The sequence below is a fragment of the Pleurodeles waltl genome, chromosome 7, assembly GCF_031143425.1.
Source record: "Pleurodeles waltl isolate 20211129_DDA chromosome 7, aPleWal1.hap1.20221129, whole genome shotgun sequence".
NCBI lineage: Eukaryota > Metazoa > Chordata > Amphibia > Caudata > Salamandridae > Pleurodeles > Pleurodeles waltl.
Genome location: NC_090446.1, coordinates 957,940,506 through 957,959,502, shown reverse-complemented (window position 1 = coordinate 957,959,502; position 18,997 = coordinate 957,940,506). Strand labels below are relative to the sequence as shown.

Sequence of the window (18,997 nt, the reverse complement as noted above, 5' to 3'; positions counted from 1 at the left end):
CCTATCCAGTTCTTCAAGTACATAGTTATATCATTGAGTTCAACCTTTTCAGGCAGTCACACTATTCGAATATTGTTTCACCGTGATCTTTTTTCCGCGCTTTCTGTGCGGACTGCTAGGGTCTTCACCTGCTGCTCCAGGGTGGTCAGCACGTCCCCCGCCGCTGACATTGTTGGTTTAAGGTCCACCATTTCTTGTTTCGTCGTCGTGATTCTCTCCGCCAGTCGTTGTTGGTCCTCACGCAGCAAGCCCAAGTCCATTGCCAGTGTGTCTATTTTGGACTCCAAAATCTCCCTAGAGGCCATGATGGCCTGTAGTATGTCCCCCCCCGAGAGGGGCATGCAGTCAGTCTGCTCATGGGCATCGGTTGTGCGGTGCTACTGTTCATTGTCGCAGGAGAGCCAGGCTGCAACCTATTGTCCCCTGCCATCTCTCTTTTCTTATTGGGCTTACCCATTTCCAGCAGCACTCCTCCTCTCTGGCTCTTTGCTGTGCTAGCTTGTGCTTGATACTGCAGGCGAGCTTGTGCAGAGTTGTTGCTCGCTTCTTTCATGATCTGCAGGTCGCGAGGCCCCTACCAGAATAGTTGTTGGGGGAGAGGAACCCACTTCCACTACCTTGTGCATTCCTCCCATGTCCTGTCCACTTGCTGCTTGCTTCTAGTGGCGATGGAGGTAGGGGCCGCCCGCCCTGCTTCCGTTCGCCCCTGGTGTCCTCCAGTGTCGAGCCCGTTCTGCCGCCAGGGCTGAGTCTATGAGCCTCTTTCTCCACCGTCCCCTCCCAGGCCCAGGTGGCTCTCTTCCTTTGCGGCCCAGTTGGGACTTCTGCTGACAGGAGGGATGGGGCCGCCAATCGCCCCACCCAAGGCCGCAGCCGCAGTTCCTGAGGCCCAGCAGGCTGCCTTCTTACTTCTTTGATGGAGGGGAGGGCCACCCGGGTCACCCCCCTCGGTTTCTCGTTAGTTCCAGGGCCGTGGGGGCACAACAGCCCCCTCCAACGGCACTCGCCTCTCTCCTCCGGTCTCCGCCACGTTGCAACCAGCAGCACCCTCACCAGCAGAGGGGGCACCAACCATGTTCTGCGCCGGCCTCTGCTGGGCCCACTCTGCTCCGTCAGGCCAAGGGCCACCGCCTCAAGCCCCGCTCACTTGGCCGCAGGCAGTGCGCCCTGGGCTCTCTCCGCTCTGCGTCCGTACTCCGCTTGCCTCCTTCAGTGGCGGACAGGGTCCGTGCCCGGTCCTCGACCAGCGGCGCAGGTCGCACCCGCCATCTTGTATGCGGTGGTGTCCTGGCTCTTCTCCCTGCCGGGCTGCTTCTAAGCCCCGCCCCGGCACCTCACTGTTTGTTTTCCGTCACCATCCCCCCACTGGACATTGGGGGGGGTCAAGGCTGCCGCTGCTCTGAGGCCATCGTGACAGGATGGGCTTGGACGGGAGTTCCCGGGGCCGGAGCTCCGCGCTTTCACTCCTCACGCCATGGGCTCCAAACCACATGCCGGGCCTGTCTCCGGTTGTTGGAATTCTGGAGAAAGAGTTTGACGTTGTGGAGGAAAAAACAGGATCACACCTAGCGGATAATTCTGGGAATTTCCTCTGCAAGAAAATAATATTGAACTTCCTTGGCAGCTAAGCAAGCTATATTAGCAAAATGAATTTCTGCAACGCGTTCAGGGCACATATAGCTACACAGGGTGTGGAGACTAGGAATAGAGAAACTGGTTAAAAAAGCACAGGACAGGTAATGGAGTGTTTTGCAAACAATGGAGTACAGTGGTGGATTATATGTCAAGAGACAGTCTGGAGTTTAGATGCCCTTAAGTCCTTTGAGCTCTAAATATCTTGGATGTCACGTGTAGACCAAGATGGTTGGGGGGAGTGTCAGGCAGAGACTGGTGGTATTGGACACAAATAGGCCACAAATAGAAAAACAAGCATTTGCAATCCAATTGGTCTTTTTGCTCGAGTTAGAGCTATTAGCGTTATAAATTCCTAACCAGACTTTTCTTGCCACATAAAGTGAAAATGAAAAGTAATACAGTTTTGCATAAGCGAGCCGATTCAAAGTGCCATGGCATCAGCTAGAAGCAGCACAGAAAAGGAAAAAGAAGTTCACTCGCAGTCAAACGTATCTGCAAAAGTGCAATTAACCATGTTAGACTGCCCCAATGAGGGACAAACGTAAAGCATTTAGCGACGAAAATAAAGGATTTTTGAAGGGTAAGCCCATGAAGGAGTGTTAGTGATGGGCATGCGGTGGGTGTGGTTAGAAGCCCAGATAAATACCAACGCGTTGAAAGAGCAGCTTTGCTCGACCTAAAAAAAACGAGGCAGTCAGTGATATGGCAGATTTGAACTTGGCAAGGGGTGTGCGAACAAAGTGTGGTGAGAATGCGTGGTTGATCAAGGGGTGGCTGCTGCAGATTTGTCTCTCAACTTTAGTTTCCGCTGCTCTCCTTTCTGAACCCAATAGTAAAGTTCATCATATAGTTGTAACGGTGGAAATGGAAAAATATACATATATTGAAAGTTAAAACCCTTTTAGAACCGATGTTATAAAGATGTGTAGATTTCTCTGGTTAGACATCGTCAAAATTCGCCAGATTTTTCCTGTGTTTCAAACAGTAGGTCTCATGTAACCTGGTGATGATTTTTGAACGTCTCCATTGCTTTTCATGGCCCTCCAAAACATAGATTGCTTATCCATGCTTGCAGTGCAGCAGGACGTTCTTTGGTGTGAAAGAAGCTTGACTATGTAACGAGGCAGGCTGCGTCCCCAGACTTCCTTAGTGCAGAGCAAACAAAACAATCAAGCGCCTCCTTTGGATTTGATTTGCTTTCATGAGGTTAGGATAAACGGGCAAGTAAACTGGGTCAGTGCCAAAATCCTTTTCATAGAGAGGCTGTACTTGCTGCCATTTTGATGGTGAGCAAATGGTTTATAGGAAGGAAAGATGTATTTAAAGATGTTGCTGCTCAATTGATTTGTCTGGTAACATTTAGATAGTGCTTATTACCCCTGTGTGAGGTGCTGAAGCGCTTTCCTACATGGGTGGCATGCTTCATTATGTAGGGTATGTGGTTGAAAGTGTTATATCCTTGTTTTTGTCCTATGTCGAAAATGTTTCCATGTTGTAACTGATCACTACCAAGTGTGGTTGTGATATTGTGGGATGAAGCACTTAGTAGTGTGATAGATGAAGAACTGTGAGAGAGAGGTGCACAGTTTGATTTTCAGTATCCATAAGCTGGCAGATTTGAACAGCTCTGTAGGTTCCCTATTTTTTATTATCATAGTCCACTTAGCCAGTTACTTCAGTGGTTTGTCCTTTCTAAGATTTTTAGTTTAAAGATTGTGGTCTTCAGGAGGCATACATGGGCGAGAGACATGGTGGTGAGATCTGCTGGAATGGACTTTGTTACTACCATCCTGTATTGTGAGATGCCAATAAGTGGCCATAGCATGTAGGTACTTTGGCATCGCTATGGTGGTCTGAATGAGAGTCCTTTGTTGGCCAGAAATATGTGGAAGTAGTCTTAGCTGAGGGTAGGAGGGTCAGGCACTATGAAGGATTTGTTATACAGCCTATTTTATTTTAAATACAATTGACTGACCTACCAACGAGTGTTATGGTAATAATATCGACGAGGGCCAGTTACAGACAGTGCATCTTTCCTGTTTAATTTAATTTGTTTAAACTCTGATATTACTGAAGTCTGCCTCTATGTGCCCGAACAAGGATTGTCTCCCAAATTGGAGGGAAGAAATACATTTTGTGGGAAAGGGAACCAGAGCCCTTTTGTACATGCTTGTATTGCCTGCCAGCATATAAAAGTATGAGGTGTGCAAAAGAGAGGGGCGTGTTCACAGCATACCTTTTACCACCAAAACCACTTGTCAGGCCCAGCTTGTGGCATACTTTGAAAGTGTTTCCACCCATTGTTTGTGAGACTGAATGGGTGATACGTCTTGAAACAGATTCCTCCTTGTTCTGCCCGTCCCATTGCCAAGCAAAGGCAACACCTTGCTTCACCATGCTCATTCAAGAAGTCAGGTATTTACAAATAATTTGGCTCTTTGGAGTTTGGGATTGTGTCTCACTCTGTAAACATATTGCCTGATATTTGAATAGATCATTCAAGAATAATAGATAAAAGGTTAAGTTTTATCTAATAATTTTTTTAAATTTTTTTTTTTAAAGAGTTTACCCCTGCAACAAACATGTGCTGTTTGCTCTTGAAGCTCTAGCTATTGAATGTACTCTAAAACTCTACCATATTGTAAACCACAATGATGTAAAGTGCACAAAGTGAGCACATGGCTCTTACAAATCTGCTTTTTAATCTTAATTTAAGGGCATTTCTCTGGGGCCTGTAGATCATGAAGGCAATGTGGAAAGCCTTTTAACTCACAATTTAGGATATATCAATATAACCGGCGGTCCCAAAGAGCAAATATGGTCTCCTTTGCTTTGAAGTGAGAACCTTTTCTTTAGGGTTTGATTGTTCTGGGCTAATGATAAGGAGAGGGGAAGACTTACTCTTGAAATGTGTTTATGTATAGAAACTGAGGTGACGCATGAATGCTTTGCGATAAATATGCCTAGATATTGTTAAAAGATTTTAACAAGATCTTTTAGGTTGTTAGGACCCAAGTTATGGAAATCTCTTCCCCTCCATCTTTGCCTCTGCGACTCTTTAGAAGCATTCAGGAAGATGCTTAAGACCTGGCTTTTCTAAGCCTTTAAGTTGTGGTTCTTCTCTTCTCTGCCAGTGCTGGAAATCCGCACTAAAGTAGCCATGCGCTCTGTAAATTGATTGATCAGTTTTGAAAATGTGATATTTTATTCACTCTAATGTGTTCAAAAACTTAGTAAAATGCAATCTCAACAGCTTTGCAGTAAATTACGATTGCCAAATGTTGTTCAGGCAATCTAGAGATGCAGGAGGCTCAATGTTTAGTAACAGCATCTGCGGGGAACTAACACAGGTGTTCCAAACATAAGGACAGAGGTAGTACCTGGTCTGCAGGGAGGACACAAAGTTCTGCTTTATCTGTTTAGAAAAGTCTTATTGTTTTCTATAGTGATGCATGCACCTGGATTTGCCGATCTGTGCAGCAGGTGGATGTGGACTCAAGCACATTTCAGTGGTGGTTGCGTAGACCAGTGTGCAGCATGACTCCTGCTGGGCTGCATGCAGCTGGTGGGGATGTGTCCTGGTCTCTTATGGCACACATTGGCCTTGGGTCCTGGAGAGCACTGTGCATGGAACACAACAAGGCACTGGGGTGGAACCACTTGGCAGGGTAGACTCACAGATATCAGATTCCAGGTGCAGTAGCATGGTGGTTGGAAGTCTTTGTAGTCACTGAGACTACAGATCAGGGGGCCAGCAAGTTAGCGCTTGGAGTCACTCTGGGTTTAAGTGATGCAGGTCTAGTCCTTCTCACCCAGGCAGCTTAGCAAGGCAGGTGTCCAGCAGAGTGGCAGTCCTTCAGCAGAACAGCAGTCCTTTCTGGCAGAGCATTTACATGTCCAGAAGTGTACTAAAGTGGTGGTGTCAGAGGTCCTCTACTTATACCAAGTTGGGCCTTTGAAATGGGGGAGACTTCAAAGACAGGCCTTTGGAGTGCACAGAGATCCTGCCTTCCCTGTCCTGGTTCCATACTTACTACAGGGGGTTATATAGCCCTTTGTGTGGGGACAGGACACAGCCTATTCAGGTGCAAGTGAGGCTACTCCCAGCTCCTCCTTCTCATCCCCCCAGGATGGCCCATTAAGTCACACTTAAGCTTCCATTGTATGTGGCTGTCTAGGGGTAATACACAAAGCCCAGCTGTCACCCACCCTAGACAAGTGATCAGAGACAGGCAGCAGGTACCAAACGGCTAAAGTGAGAAAATGCCAACTTTCTAAAAGTAGCATTTTCTGAATTTCAATTTAAAATCTGACTTCACCGTAAGTTGTGATTTTAAATTGGAGCTCCAGAGATACCAAACTTGAAAAGTTTATCTCTTCCAGATTGTGAATTACACTTATAAGATGCAATAAAGTTTTTTTTGTGCAAATTTATTCATTCACATTTTTGCAGAGAACAACAGAAAAAACAGTACAAGCAGTACAGGGCCCAACAGTAGATCGTAACAACAATATGGCAGGTTAGCAGTGCAAAAAACACATAATCCCATCAGTGGGAGCGAGCTTCAAAAATAAACCTTCAGTAGGCAAAAGTAGGAGAAGCAGAGGGAACGCGGGGAGCCCAGGAGGAACAAAAAGAGCCACCCATTATAGGGTGACTAAATGCTGTCGGGGCAGGGGAGAGAGGAGGGCCAGACAGTCGGAGAACCATGTCTCGTACTCCACAACTCGAGTCACATGCCCACACCCATATAGTCATCCCAGAGTCCCACCTGTATAGTTTCAGGATCAGTGTGGTTAATTGACGTAGACTGCCTTTGCAAGCCGTCCATGCATCCCCACCCCTTGCTGTGATACAGCATCCCCCGTCCTCTCTCCCACCACTCTCACGCAGTTCCACTAAGCAGTATCCCCAGGAGGGCAATAAGTGTCAGACTTGGGGGCTCACAGAAGCTGGGACACCAGTTTTCCCATTCTCAGCCCCCAGCCTCAGATGTTTCACCATACCACCCCAGAGTTCCAAATTGCGCTCCACTTGTTTGTCTATACGGACCCAGCAGAGCCGATATTCCGTGGCTGTTGCCTGTTCATGGAGGTCTTGCAACCATTTGTAACCCGTCGGGGGATTTGGGTAGGCCCAATGAATAGCAATGTGCTGCCTCGCAAGCCACAACCCCAGCTGCGCAAAACAAAATGCCATTTTGCAACCTTTTCTAGAAAGAGGGAGCAATCCCAATATAACTGCACACACAGGCTCTGCAGTCGCAGGCCCGAGGCATGGTTAAAGGGTTACATAATTGGGTGTGACAATCAGTGCTGCAGGCCCACAGGTAGCATTTAATGCACAGGCACTACTCACATGCAGTTCATTTTACCAGGGACTTAAAAGTGAATTCGATATGTGTAGGGGGATGACCTGGTCAGTGAGTTGAGCATTGCAGGGTGGAGTGCTGGGGACCTGGGCCAGGCTGTGCACGAAGGAATTTTGCACAGGGGCCTCATGAGGCGAAGAAGACACAAAACACAAAACACAGGTTTACCGTCGCTCTAGGGGAAGGCAAGGTCTTACCTCCTCCAAATTGCGTCAGCAGCACCTCAGGACAGTCTGAGTCGATGATGTCCACCCTCTGTGTCCTTAGGAGCACGCTCGTCACGGGAGGAGTCCCATGGTACCGATCGTCACCTTGGAAGGTGCCTGCTTGGAGCAGGGGAGTGACTCTGTCACTCCACTAGAGATTTCTTCGGTCCTTCTGGTGCAGGATGAAGACAGGGAGTCCCCAGAGCATACACACCATGGAAACTGTTGCAGTTGCTGACTTAGAGCTGAGGTTGCTGAAGAAAAGTTTCTCTTGTAGACACTTTGTTGCAGTTACAGCGTTTCTTGGAGCAGGCTGCGGTTGATCCGAGGTCAGAGGATGCTGAAGTTGTTGCAGAGGATTCCTGAAGGAAACTTGCAATCAGAATCTGAAGAGAACCCACAGGAGAGACCCTAAATAGCCCTGAGAGGGGGATTGACTACCATATCAGGTATGGACCTATCAGGAGGGGTCTCTGATGTCACCTGCTGGCACTGGCCATTAAGAGCCCTCTAGAGTGCCCCCACACCTTGCACAGCAAGATGGCTGAAGTCTGGGACACACTGGAGGAGCTCTGGGCACCACCCCTGGGGTGGTGATGGACAGGGGAGTGGTCAATCCACTTTCCTTTGTCCAGAGCAGGGGAGAAGGGGTCCCTGAACCGGTGTAGACTGGTTTATGCAAGGAGGGCACCATCTGTGCCCTTCAAAGCATTTCCAGCGGCTGGTGGAGGCTACACCTTCCCAGCCTGTAACACCTACTTCCAAAGGGAGAGGGTGTAACACCCTGCTCTCAGAGGAAATGCTTTGTTCTACCTTTCTGGGACTGGGCTGCCCAGACCCCAGGAGTGCAGAACCCTGTCTGTGAGGTGGCAGCAGCTGTAGCTGCAGTGCACGCCTCAGAGAGCTGGTTTGGCAGTACTGGTGGTCCATAGTGGAGCCCCCAGGATGCATGGAATTGGCTCCCCAACACCAGATTTGGAATGGGGGGACAATTCCATGATCTTAGACATGTTACATGGCTATATTTGGAGTTACCATTATGAAGCTACATATAGGTATTGACCTATATGCAGTGCACACGTGTAATGGCGTCCGCACTCACAAAGTCCGGGGAAATGGCCCTGAACTATGTGGGGCACCTTTGCTAGTACAAGGGTGCCCTCACACTTAGTAACTTTGCACCTAACCTTCAGCAAGTGAAGGTTAGACATATAGGTGACTTATAAGTTACTTAAGTGCAGTGAAAATGGCTGTGAAATAGTGTGTGCACTATTTCACGCAGGCTGCAGTGGCAGTCCTGTGTAAGGGTTTGTCTGAGCTCCCTATGGGTGGCAAAAGAACTGCTGCAGCCCATATGGATCTCCTAGAACCCCAAGCCCTGGGTACCTATGTACCATATACTAGGGACTCATAAGGGGGGTCCAGTATGCCAATTGAAATTGGTAAATGTAGTCACTGCCCTACAGTGACAAATTGAAAGGCAGAGAGAGCATAAGCACTGAGGCTCTGGTTAGCAGAGCCTCAGTGACACAGTTAGGCACTACACAGGCATACATATTAGGCCACAAACTATGGGCACTGGGGTCCTGGCTAGCAGGATCCCAGTCAGACAGGAAAAACACACTGGCATATAGGTTTTTATCTATGCGAACTAGGGTCCTGGCTAGCAGGATATCAGTGACACAGTAAAAACACACTGACACACACTCGCAAATAGGCCAAAAGTGGGGGTAACCATGCTAGAAATAGGCTACTTTCCTACAATATGCCATTTGGGGATCAGCCAATATTGCCATGTTTGGGGGATGAGAGCACAAGCACTTAAGCACTGGTTACCAGTGGTAAAGTGCACAGTCATAATACCAGCAAAAACAAGGTCAGAAAATGTAGGAGGTAGGCAAAATCATGGAGTTAAGAACACCCTAAGGTTGTCGGAGTCTAACACTTGTATTTCTTAAGCAGATAAAAAGTGGGTGCTCAACATACGCAGCTGTTCACTTCCTTTGTCTACTGACAACAGCAACCTTTGGCCTCAATTCTTTGAGACTGGTCTAAACTATATAGGAGAACAGCCATACTTCTAGCCCCCAGTTCTTCTGGTTGGTGTATACAGCTTGCGTTTGTATTCAGCAGTAAACATCAATACCAGACTCGCAGGGCAAGCCCATATTCACAATGTCAGTTGGGGTCATACCAACCAGTAACTCAGAACTGGTACAGCATTTGAAATCGTGAGGGGAACCAAATATGTTAAATATGTAAAAATTCACTTTTTCTAGTCACATATTTTAGTCTTTAGGTACAATACATTCCATAATGTAATGTAATTCGACATTTATAAAGCGCGTTCCTACTCAAAGAGCATCGAAGCGCTGGGAAGATAGCTTGTAGTAAAAAATAGACAGAGGATAAGAAAAATAACAGATATAATGAAGATAGAAAAAAGCATCCAGTAGAAGAAACTGAAATAAACTAAATCAAAGACCCTGATCTTGATGTACCAAAAAATTAACGAGGAAAGAGCCAAGTTTTCACCATTTTCCTAAATTTCATATAACCTGATTCTTGCCTAATATTCTGTGGGAGAGAGTTCCATCCTCTAGCTGCAGCTACTGTAAAAGCTTTGTCTCCCCATTTGGCTTTATGTGTGCGAGGGACCTGAATCAAGTGAGCTTGGGAAGACCTCAAGCTTCTTTTAGGTACATGCAGGAGGAGTCTGGAAGTCAGGTACCGTGGTCCTATTCCATGAACTGCCTTAAAAGTAAGACAGAGCGACTTAAACTGGATACGCTGCGCCACTGGTAACCAATGTAATTTCCTGAGACTCTCTCTAACTGATATACATCGTGGGAGATTAAGAACCGCTCTGACAGCGGAATTCTGAACTAATTGGAGTCTTTTTATCAGCCCCTTATCCAGATTAAGGAACAGTGCATTACAGTAGTCTATCTTGGACATTACCAATGCCAGGATAGCAGATACTCTCCATTCATGTAACAGATAGGGGAAGATTTTTCTGAGCATTTTAATTGACCATAAACTGATGTTTACCACATGATTAATCTGTTAATTCTCTCTTATTTCCATTGTGGTGGCAGATATGCCATAATAGCAGTAGACATGGGGCAATTGGGTAATGTAGCTGGGCTTTATCTTTCTTCTGGCATAGACCATCACAGGGAATATGGATGGTCAATCGGTTCAGTTTATTTGTTCAGGTGATGGTATTGCGTCTTTGTGCTCCTCTTTGCTGCTCAGACCATTTTTGACACGTCAACATGTGGCATGTAAATATTATTTTCTTGATGGAAACGAGAAACGAAACAGTCTGACTAGGATGGCTTATGCAGGGGAGAGAGGACTAAGAAGTGCATGTATGTATGGGCAAACAAGGATGGAGCAGTTGAGTCAATGTTTTCAAGGCCTGTATTGTCTTACATGATTGCTCCACCACCATGGGTGGTGTGCTTAATCTGGGAAGACCCCAATAGGCAGTTATCACCTGGCATTTGATTCAAGAACTTTCAATTCTATTAAAGACACAGAGGTGAGGATTATGCTTCCCAAACTTTACTGCAAGTTTTGCAGCAGCCAAAAAAAACACAAAACTACATTTCCCATAAGCCCTTCAACCAATCAGGGCACACATCCCCTATATCCCAGAAAGTCTCCTCCTTTCTTCGCAACAAACACAAAGTTCTTTTAACATCATTTATCCAGGTACTTAAAACCCAAAAGCTTTCAATGGCAAATGCTCCCCAGGAACTGGAACCCAATCTAGGAATTGCTCAGCTCTGCTTCTGGCCTGAGCCTAGCTGACAAACAAGAGAAGTAATCTCTGCAATATGATCCAAAACATACTCACAGGGACGTAACAATAATCAAATCAAACATAGCAGTTCAATACATTGCAACAATAAACACCAGGTGGGATAATCCTCACCTCTGTGTCCTTAACAGGACTGAAAATTCTTGACGCAAATGCTTGAAACATTTTCGTTCTATGTCCGGGCTCAGATTAAACTTGATCAAATCTGATTTACTACTACAGAGACGGCTTTTATAATAGGTTTATTATCATAATGTTTGAAAGTGGAATTTGAGGGCCCATCAACCACCCTCATAACGTCTTCTAGACAAGAACCCAAGGCAAACGATTCCGACACCGTCCCTCCTTGACAGAGTGGGCTCCAAACACACTCTCATCCACACCAGCCTCAGCCAGTAGCTACTTAAACCAGCATGCTAAAGTAGCTGCTGTTACGGGTCCAGAAGGCTTCTGAAGTGAAATCAACAACTGCCCATTAGGATCCCTACATTAGGATCCCTCCCAGTAGGGTGAGTCACCAATTAGTATTCTCTAAGGCACTGAACAACACATAGCTGAGAACTGCCTGGAAAACTAGGTTATGAAATGCATTTCGAGAATGTCTTTGTACATTTGTAATTTGAAAATAAACTCTTTCTGGCGAAAAACCTGTACCTGCAACATCGAGAGCTGTCACATCTGAGAACACGCTGCAGGAAAGGAGGCCTAGAAGAAGGGTCAGTTTAGCTGACAATTGCTTGCAAGACAATAAGGAATTCTCTGGCCAATTCTTTACAAGTTGAAGGATAACGTACACATCCCAAAGATGAGAATAGTGAGGGACGGGAGAGTTTGAAATGCGAATACCCTTCATAAACCTACAGATAAACTGATTTTTCTCAATGGACTGAATGAAAGTTGTTTGACCGATGGATAAGCCATTCCGTCTGCCGCCAACTTGAAAAGGATGTTTACAACATGTGATCAGTCTGCCTAATGGCATCAATACCTGGTGGATCTCACTAACAGGCCCATCTGAGCCACGCAGACACATATCATTTATGGGTATTTGAAGATCATGATTGGGAGAGAAAGAGCTCAGCCTACTGTGAAAGGCCAGACAGTCTCCAGCACCCCTGAAAGATGCCAGGCCATGAGCTGAAGCGATCCCTGAAGAATCAGAGGATGCAGAACCCCTGATGGGTCCGTCAGAAGTTCCGGAACAGATGGGAGTTGGACCGTAAGGTTGCAAGAGAGATCCATCAGAGCCTGGAACCAGGACTGAGCTCTCCAGAATGGGGTCTGAAGAACCCAGTGTAGGAAAGTACCATCTTGCCTGGCATGTTACCCCCATTTTTCACTGTATATATGTTGTTTTAGTTGTATGTGTCACTGGGACCCTGGTAACCCAGGGCCCCAGTGCTCATAAGTGTGCCTGAATGTGTTACCTGTGTAGTGACTAACTGTCTCACTGAGGCTCTGCTAATCAGAACCTCAGTGGTTATGCTCTCTCATTTCTTTCCAAATTGTCACTAACAGGCTAGTGACCATTTTTACCAATTTACATTGGCTTACTGGAACACCCTTATAATTCCCTAGTATATGGTACTGAGGTACCCAGGGTATTGGGGTTCCAGGAGATCCCTATGGGCTGCAGCATTTCTTTTGCCACCCATAGGGAGCTCTGACAATTCTTACACAGGCCTGCCACTGCAGCCTGAGTGAAATAACGTCCACGTTATTTCACAGCCATTTTACACTGCACTTAAGTAACTTATAAGTCACCTATATGTCTAACCTTTACCTGGTAAAGGTTAGGTGCAAAGTTACTTAGTGTGAGGGCACCCTGGCACTAGCCAAGGTGCCCCCACATTGTTCAGAGCCAATTCCCTGAACTTTGTGAGTGCGGGGACACCATTACACGCGTGCACTACATATAGGTCACTACCTATATGTAGCTTCACAATGGTAACTCCGAATATGGCCATGTAACATGTCTATGATCATGGAATTGCCCCCTCTATGCCATCCTGGCATAGTTGGCACAATCCCATGATCCCAGTGGTCTGTAGCACAGACCCTGGTACTGCCAAACTGCCCTTCCTGGGGTTTCACTGCAGCTGCTGCTGCTGCTGCCAACCCCTCAGACAGGCATCTGCCCTCCTGGGGTCCAGCCAGGCCTGGCCCAGGATGGCAGAACAAAGGACTTCCTCTGAGAGAGGGTGTTACACCCTCTCCCTTTGGAAAATGGTGTGAAGGCAGGGGAGGAGTAGCGTCCCCCAGCCTCTGCAAATGCTTTGTTGGGCACAGATGTGCCCAATTCTGCATAAGCCAGTCTACACCGGTTCAGGGACCCCTTAGCCCTGCTCTGGCGCGAAACTGGACAAAGGAAAGGGGAGTGACCACTCCCCTGACCTGCACCTCCCCTGGGAGGTGTCCAGAGCTCCTCCAGTGTGCTCCAGACCTCTGCCATCTTGGAAACAGAGGTGCTGCTGGCACACTGGACTGCCCTGAGTGGCCAGTGCCACCAGGTGACGTCAGAAACTCCTTCTGATAGGCTCCTCCAGGTGTTAGTAGCCTATCCTCTCTCCTAGGTAGCCAAACCCTCTTTTCTGGCTATTTAGGGTCTCTGGGGAAACTTTAGATAACGAATGCAAGAGCTCATCCGAGTTCCTCTGCATCTCTCTCTTCACCTTCTGCCAAGGAATCGACTGCTGACCGCGCTGGAAGCCTGCAAACCTGCAACATAGTAGCAAAGACGACTACTGCAACTCTGTAACGCTGATCCTGCCGCCTTCTCGACTGTTTTCCTGCTTGTGCATGCTGTGGGGGTAGTCTGCCTCCTCTCTGCACCAGAAGCTCCGAAGAAATCTCCCGTGGGTCGACGGAATCTTCCCCCTGCAACCGCAGGCACCAAAAAGCTGCATTACCGGTCCCTTGGGTCTCCTCTCAGCACGACGAGCGAGGTCCCTCGAATCCAGCGACTCTGTCCAAGTGACCCCCACAGTCCAGTGACTCTTCAGTCCAAGTTTGGTGGAGGTAAGTCCTTGCCTCACCTCGCTGGGCTGCATTGCTGGGAACCGCGACTTTTGCAGCTACTCCGGCCCCTGTGCACTTCCGGCGGAAATCCTTTGTGCACAGCCAAGCCTGGGTCCACGGCACTCTAACCTGCATTGCACGACTTTCTAAGTTGGTCTCCGGCGACGTGGGACTCCTTTGTGCGACTTCGGGTGAGCACCGTTTCACGCATCCTCGTAGTGCCTGTTTCTGGCACTTCTCCGGGTGCTACCTGCTGCTGAGAGGGCTCCTTGTCTTGCTCGACGTCCCCTCTCTCTCCTGGTCCAATTTGCGACCTCCTGGTCCCTCCAGGGCCTCAGCAGCGTCCAAAAACGCTAACTGCACGATTTGCAGCTAGCAAGGCTTGTTGGCGTTCTTTCGGCGGGAAAACACTTCTGCACGACTCTCCACGGCGAGAGGGATCCGTCCACCAAAGGGGAAGTCTCTAGCCCTTTTCGTTCCTGCAGAAACCTCAGCTTCTTCTGTCCAGTAGAAGCTTCTTTGCACCCGCAGCTGGCATTTCCTGGGCATTTGCCCATCTCCGACTTGCTTGTGACTTTTGGACTTGGTCCCCTTGTTCCACAGGTACCCTAGATTGGAAATCCACAGTTGTTGCATTGTTGGTTTGTGTCTTTCCTGCATTATTCCTCTAACACGACTACTTTGTCCTTAGGGGAACTTTAGTGCACTTTGAACTCACTTTTCAGGGTCTTGGGGAGGGTTATTTTTCTAACTCTCACTATTTTCTAATAGTCCCAGCGACCCTCTACAAGGTCACATAGGTTTGGGGTCCATTCGTGGTTCGCATTCCACTTTTGGAGTATATGGTTTGTGTTGCCCCTATCCCTATGTTTCCCCATTGCATCCTATTGTAACTATACATTGTTTGCACTGTTTTCTAAGACTATACTGCATATTTTTGCTATTGTGTGTATATATATCTTGTGTATATTTCCTATCCTCTCACTGAGGGTACACTCTAAGATACTTTGGCATATTGTCATAAAAATAAAGTACCTTTATTTTTAGTATAACTGTGTATTGTGTTTTCTTATGATATTGTGCATATGACACTAAGTGGTACTGTAGTAGCTTCACACGTCTCCTAGTTCAGCCTAAGCTGCTCTGCTAAGCTACCATTATCTATCAGCCTAAGCTGCTAGACTCCCTATACACTAATAAGGGATAACTGGGCCAGGTGCAAGTACCCCTTGGTACTCACTACAAGCCAGTCCAGCCTCCTACACCCAGTTCACCTTCTGAGCTCTCACTGGAGCCGCAACCAGAGGAATCATCAGGAAAGGAGAAAAGGTGCCTTTAAACCCTGACTCTAGTCCTCAAAAAAGTATCTGCTGCTCACGCCAGAGGCCCCGGCCTCTAGCTGAAAAACTGCAGAAGCTGACTGTTGAGACGTGAGGCAAACAAATATGTCAAAGACCCCACATATGTTGAAGCCATTCGAAGAGAGGCGGTTGAAGTCTCCAATTGCTGGCATCCCTCATGAACCTGGAGTTCCAGTCAGCGATCACATTGGAATGACCAGGGAGATGCTCCAAGATTACCAAGATCTTGCACTGCAGACAAAAGGGGTAAAAATATTTGGCAATCTCCAACAACATCCGAGACCTGGTGCTCCCCAGTTTGTTGACATAATAGCTGACTGACATATTCTCCATCCGCAAGAGAATGCAACCTGAAAACTTCTGAGGGGTAGAGCTCTGATAGCTAAAGACCCACCCAGGAGTTGCAGGCAGTTGATATGGAGGCCCGCCTCCTCCTTTGATGTGAAGCTGCAGCTCCTCCTTTCGACCCTCAATGGGAAGCGAGTCATAAGGGGTATCCCATCCCCATCTGCTCCCATCCGTTTCATTGATGATGTCCAGTTGGGACCTGAAGATCACATGCCCGGTATGACGCTGTCATGTGACGTAACCATCACTTCATCTTGTCTCTGGTTTCCTGGGTCAGGGGCACCAGATCCAAGTGAGACAAATCCCCCTGGAGATGATGACTTTTGAGGCCTTGGAGAGCTCGGTAGTGCAGAGGGCCCAGGAAGATTGCCTTGTTAAATGAGTGTTGGATGGAGATGTCAAGGGCCTCAACTAGTTCTTCCCCCAAACGAAATTCCTCTGCAGTACAGGGCTACAGTGGGTCTTGGGAGGAGCCAGATTGATCCACAGCTGAGGATGCATCCAGGAAACACATACCCCAGGAATATTTGGGGTTGGAAGAGGGAGGGATGTACCAGGTAGTAAGATTGGGGGGGCAGAGGGGAGAGGGGGAATGTAGAGACCCTAGTCTAGTGGATTGTCCAGAGGTTTGCACCTTCTCACCACAAGAGCAGTTGTTTCCAAAAATGTGTTAAGGCTCTGTAGGGCTATATATGAAATAGAGACACTGTGCTATGCTAAGAGCATGTAGCGCAAAGTCAGGCAAATCAGGACTGGCACAAGTTGTGGAAAAAATCAATACCACAAAAAAGGGGTTAGATACGCGCCACCACGGCCATTTGTGGTCAGCAAATGTGTGCAGGTAAGGCCAGAAAGGATTACTAGCAGTGTGCGGCTGTCACGAGGAGGCTGCCAGGCGGGGATTAGCCTGCTGGAGGTGGGACAGAAAGAGGACTGCCCGAGTTGGAGACGTGGTGTAAACTGGCGACCAGGGGATGCATGATCGGCAGCGTGGAGCTCACAGGAAGAGTCGTAATGTAAAAGCGTGTATAAGCAACAGAGATTATCAATCACAGCATTTTACAATATGGCAAAGTACAAGCACTTACAACTTGAGCACTTAATATGGAAAGAAAAATGTGCAGGATGGTGCTTAACTTTGGCTGCTGCAGCACCAAAGAAAGAGGAGAGACTTTCTGGGTTGACGCTCATATAGAGGATGGTGTGCCCTGATTGGTTGCTGGGCTTAAGGGAAAAGTAGTTGTATGTTTTCCGTTTAATTGACTGCTGAAAAATTTGCAGTAAAGTTTGAGAAGCATAATCTGAGCCTCCAGTTCTGACAAAGAATAAAAAAAAACCTTGATATTTTTGAGCGTTTCACAACATTTTATCTTTACTCCTCCTCAGAAGACTGTAGGCATGCCAGGTGGTTACATTTAATACAATTATCTACTGGATGTTCTGAACTGGGCTATTAAAAAACATATTTACTACTGAACCATCTCTTTGTGTATCCAACCCACCCTTCCTTTCCCCAAAAAACATCCATACTTTGGTGTTTGCTTGGTGGGCACTATTAGTTGGTGAGTCCTACCCCAGCTGTGAAACTTCTGTATATTCCCTCTTCTGAATAATTTTATAGCACTATAAAAGCCAGGAAGAATATTTTTGTGGGATGTTCTACTTGTCATTTCACTGAATCTCTACCCATCATGGATGGCAACCCAGACTTGGACAACACTCCTCACGAGAAGCATCCTCCTCAGATTTTAAATTACCCAGGAAAACTTACCATGTCTAGATAGGCAGCTTGGAGCCAGTGACAGACCTGTCGGGTTTAATCTCAATATATTCAGATATAGTAGTATTATATTTGTATTAAATATTTGTGGTTGTGTTATCGCCTCTTCCCCACTCCTGAATATCGTCTTACCAGAATGCAGTGTTTGTTGGGGCCATGATATCTTATTCTGCTGGATAATAAAAACTCTAAAGAAGAAATTGTAGAAGAAATAAGTAGAGTAACAGGACAGCATTAGTGCAAGATAGGTTTACTGGGTATTGGTGGAGTCCTTCAAAGTAAAATTGTGGGATTTCATGCTCAAAAACTTGTAAAAGGTTCATGGGTTATTCTATCATCTCGACATGAAACTCTAATAGTTCCTGCAAAAAAAGAATAACATCTCATGTATTGTGCATCTCACAGTCCTATTTCATTACTCAAGATAGTCATGAAAACATATTCAGGAATATTTCCAAAGGATAAACATTGTAATTCGTCTGATCAGGAGAGATGTTTTTCCTGTGGTAAGCTATGCCCCATCGTATACTGATCCCTGAGATGCTATCTATATGACTAAATTGTAAAGCTTGTGATGGTGGCTCTTATGGTTGACACAAAAAAAAAGGTTTGACTGGTCTTATCTTTGACAAATCGTTATAGAATTTATCATGGCGCCCGGCTTTCTCATTATGGGTTGAGTATAATTTCAAAAGTGTAAAGGGCACACACAAATAGGTTAGACGTACTACTCATATTTGAGGTGCCTCGGATATAGGGATAGTTCAGGAGGCCTACTTCTTGTGGCATCGGTAAACATGGTATTGAACACAGTAGATTACTTAACACCAGCAGACAAACAGGTCCCTTCTTCTCGAGGTGTAAATGCACAAATGAGAAACCCAGGACACAATCAGTATTTTTTGTCTAGCTATTTATTGCTCCTATGAAGTGTTTCCTTCATTTTTGGGTAGTCAATTCCTGTTTTACACTATGAATGCAGAAGCATATTACCTACATAAAGAGTTACATGTTTGGGCACTGCTTAAAATTGTAATTGTTACCTATAATAGGTAGACATTATATACTTCCCACTAGATAACTCACACTGCAATTGAAGCCCCTCAACCTGGCTGGTGCTGCTACATTTACACCTTAAATAGCGCTACTTGAGGACTTTGTTTAAACACACAATATAGTCAATGAAAAAAACTTATAGAATTTTAAAAAATGTCAAAGTAAAGCACTAGCCCACCTGCTCTAGCGCTGAAGTAAACTGCTTTTTGACAGATACACAAGAAAGAGGTAAAATGCTGTTACTTCTCAGTACAAGAGAGCCAGTGGCTGAAATGTGCGGTGGGTAGAAGCGAAATGTGAATTGCAGTTTAACAATCAATGGATGAAGAGAGCTAACCCAAAGGTACTCCATGTCTATGTGTGTTTATTTATGAAGCGTTAGCAAGACCTTT

The 18,997-nt window shown here is 46.5% G+C and overlaps 1 protein-coding gene across 1 annotated transcript in view; it reads left to right on the top strand.

Moving 5' to 3' along the window:
* The window catches only part of CYTH1 (cytohesin 1), a 670,960-nt gene that overhangs the window by 84,977 nt on the left and 566,986 nt on the right, over positions 1–18,997 (top strand). The gene's annotated exons all lie outside the window — the stretch shown is intronic.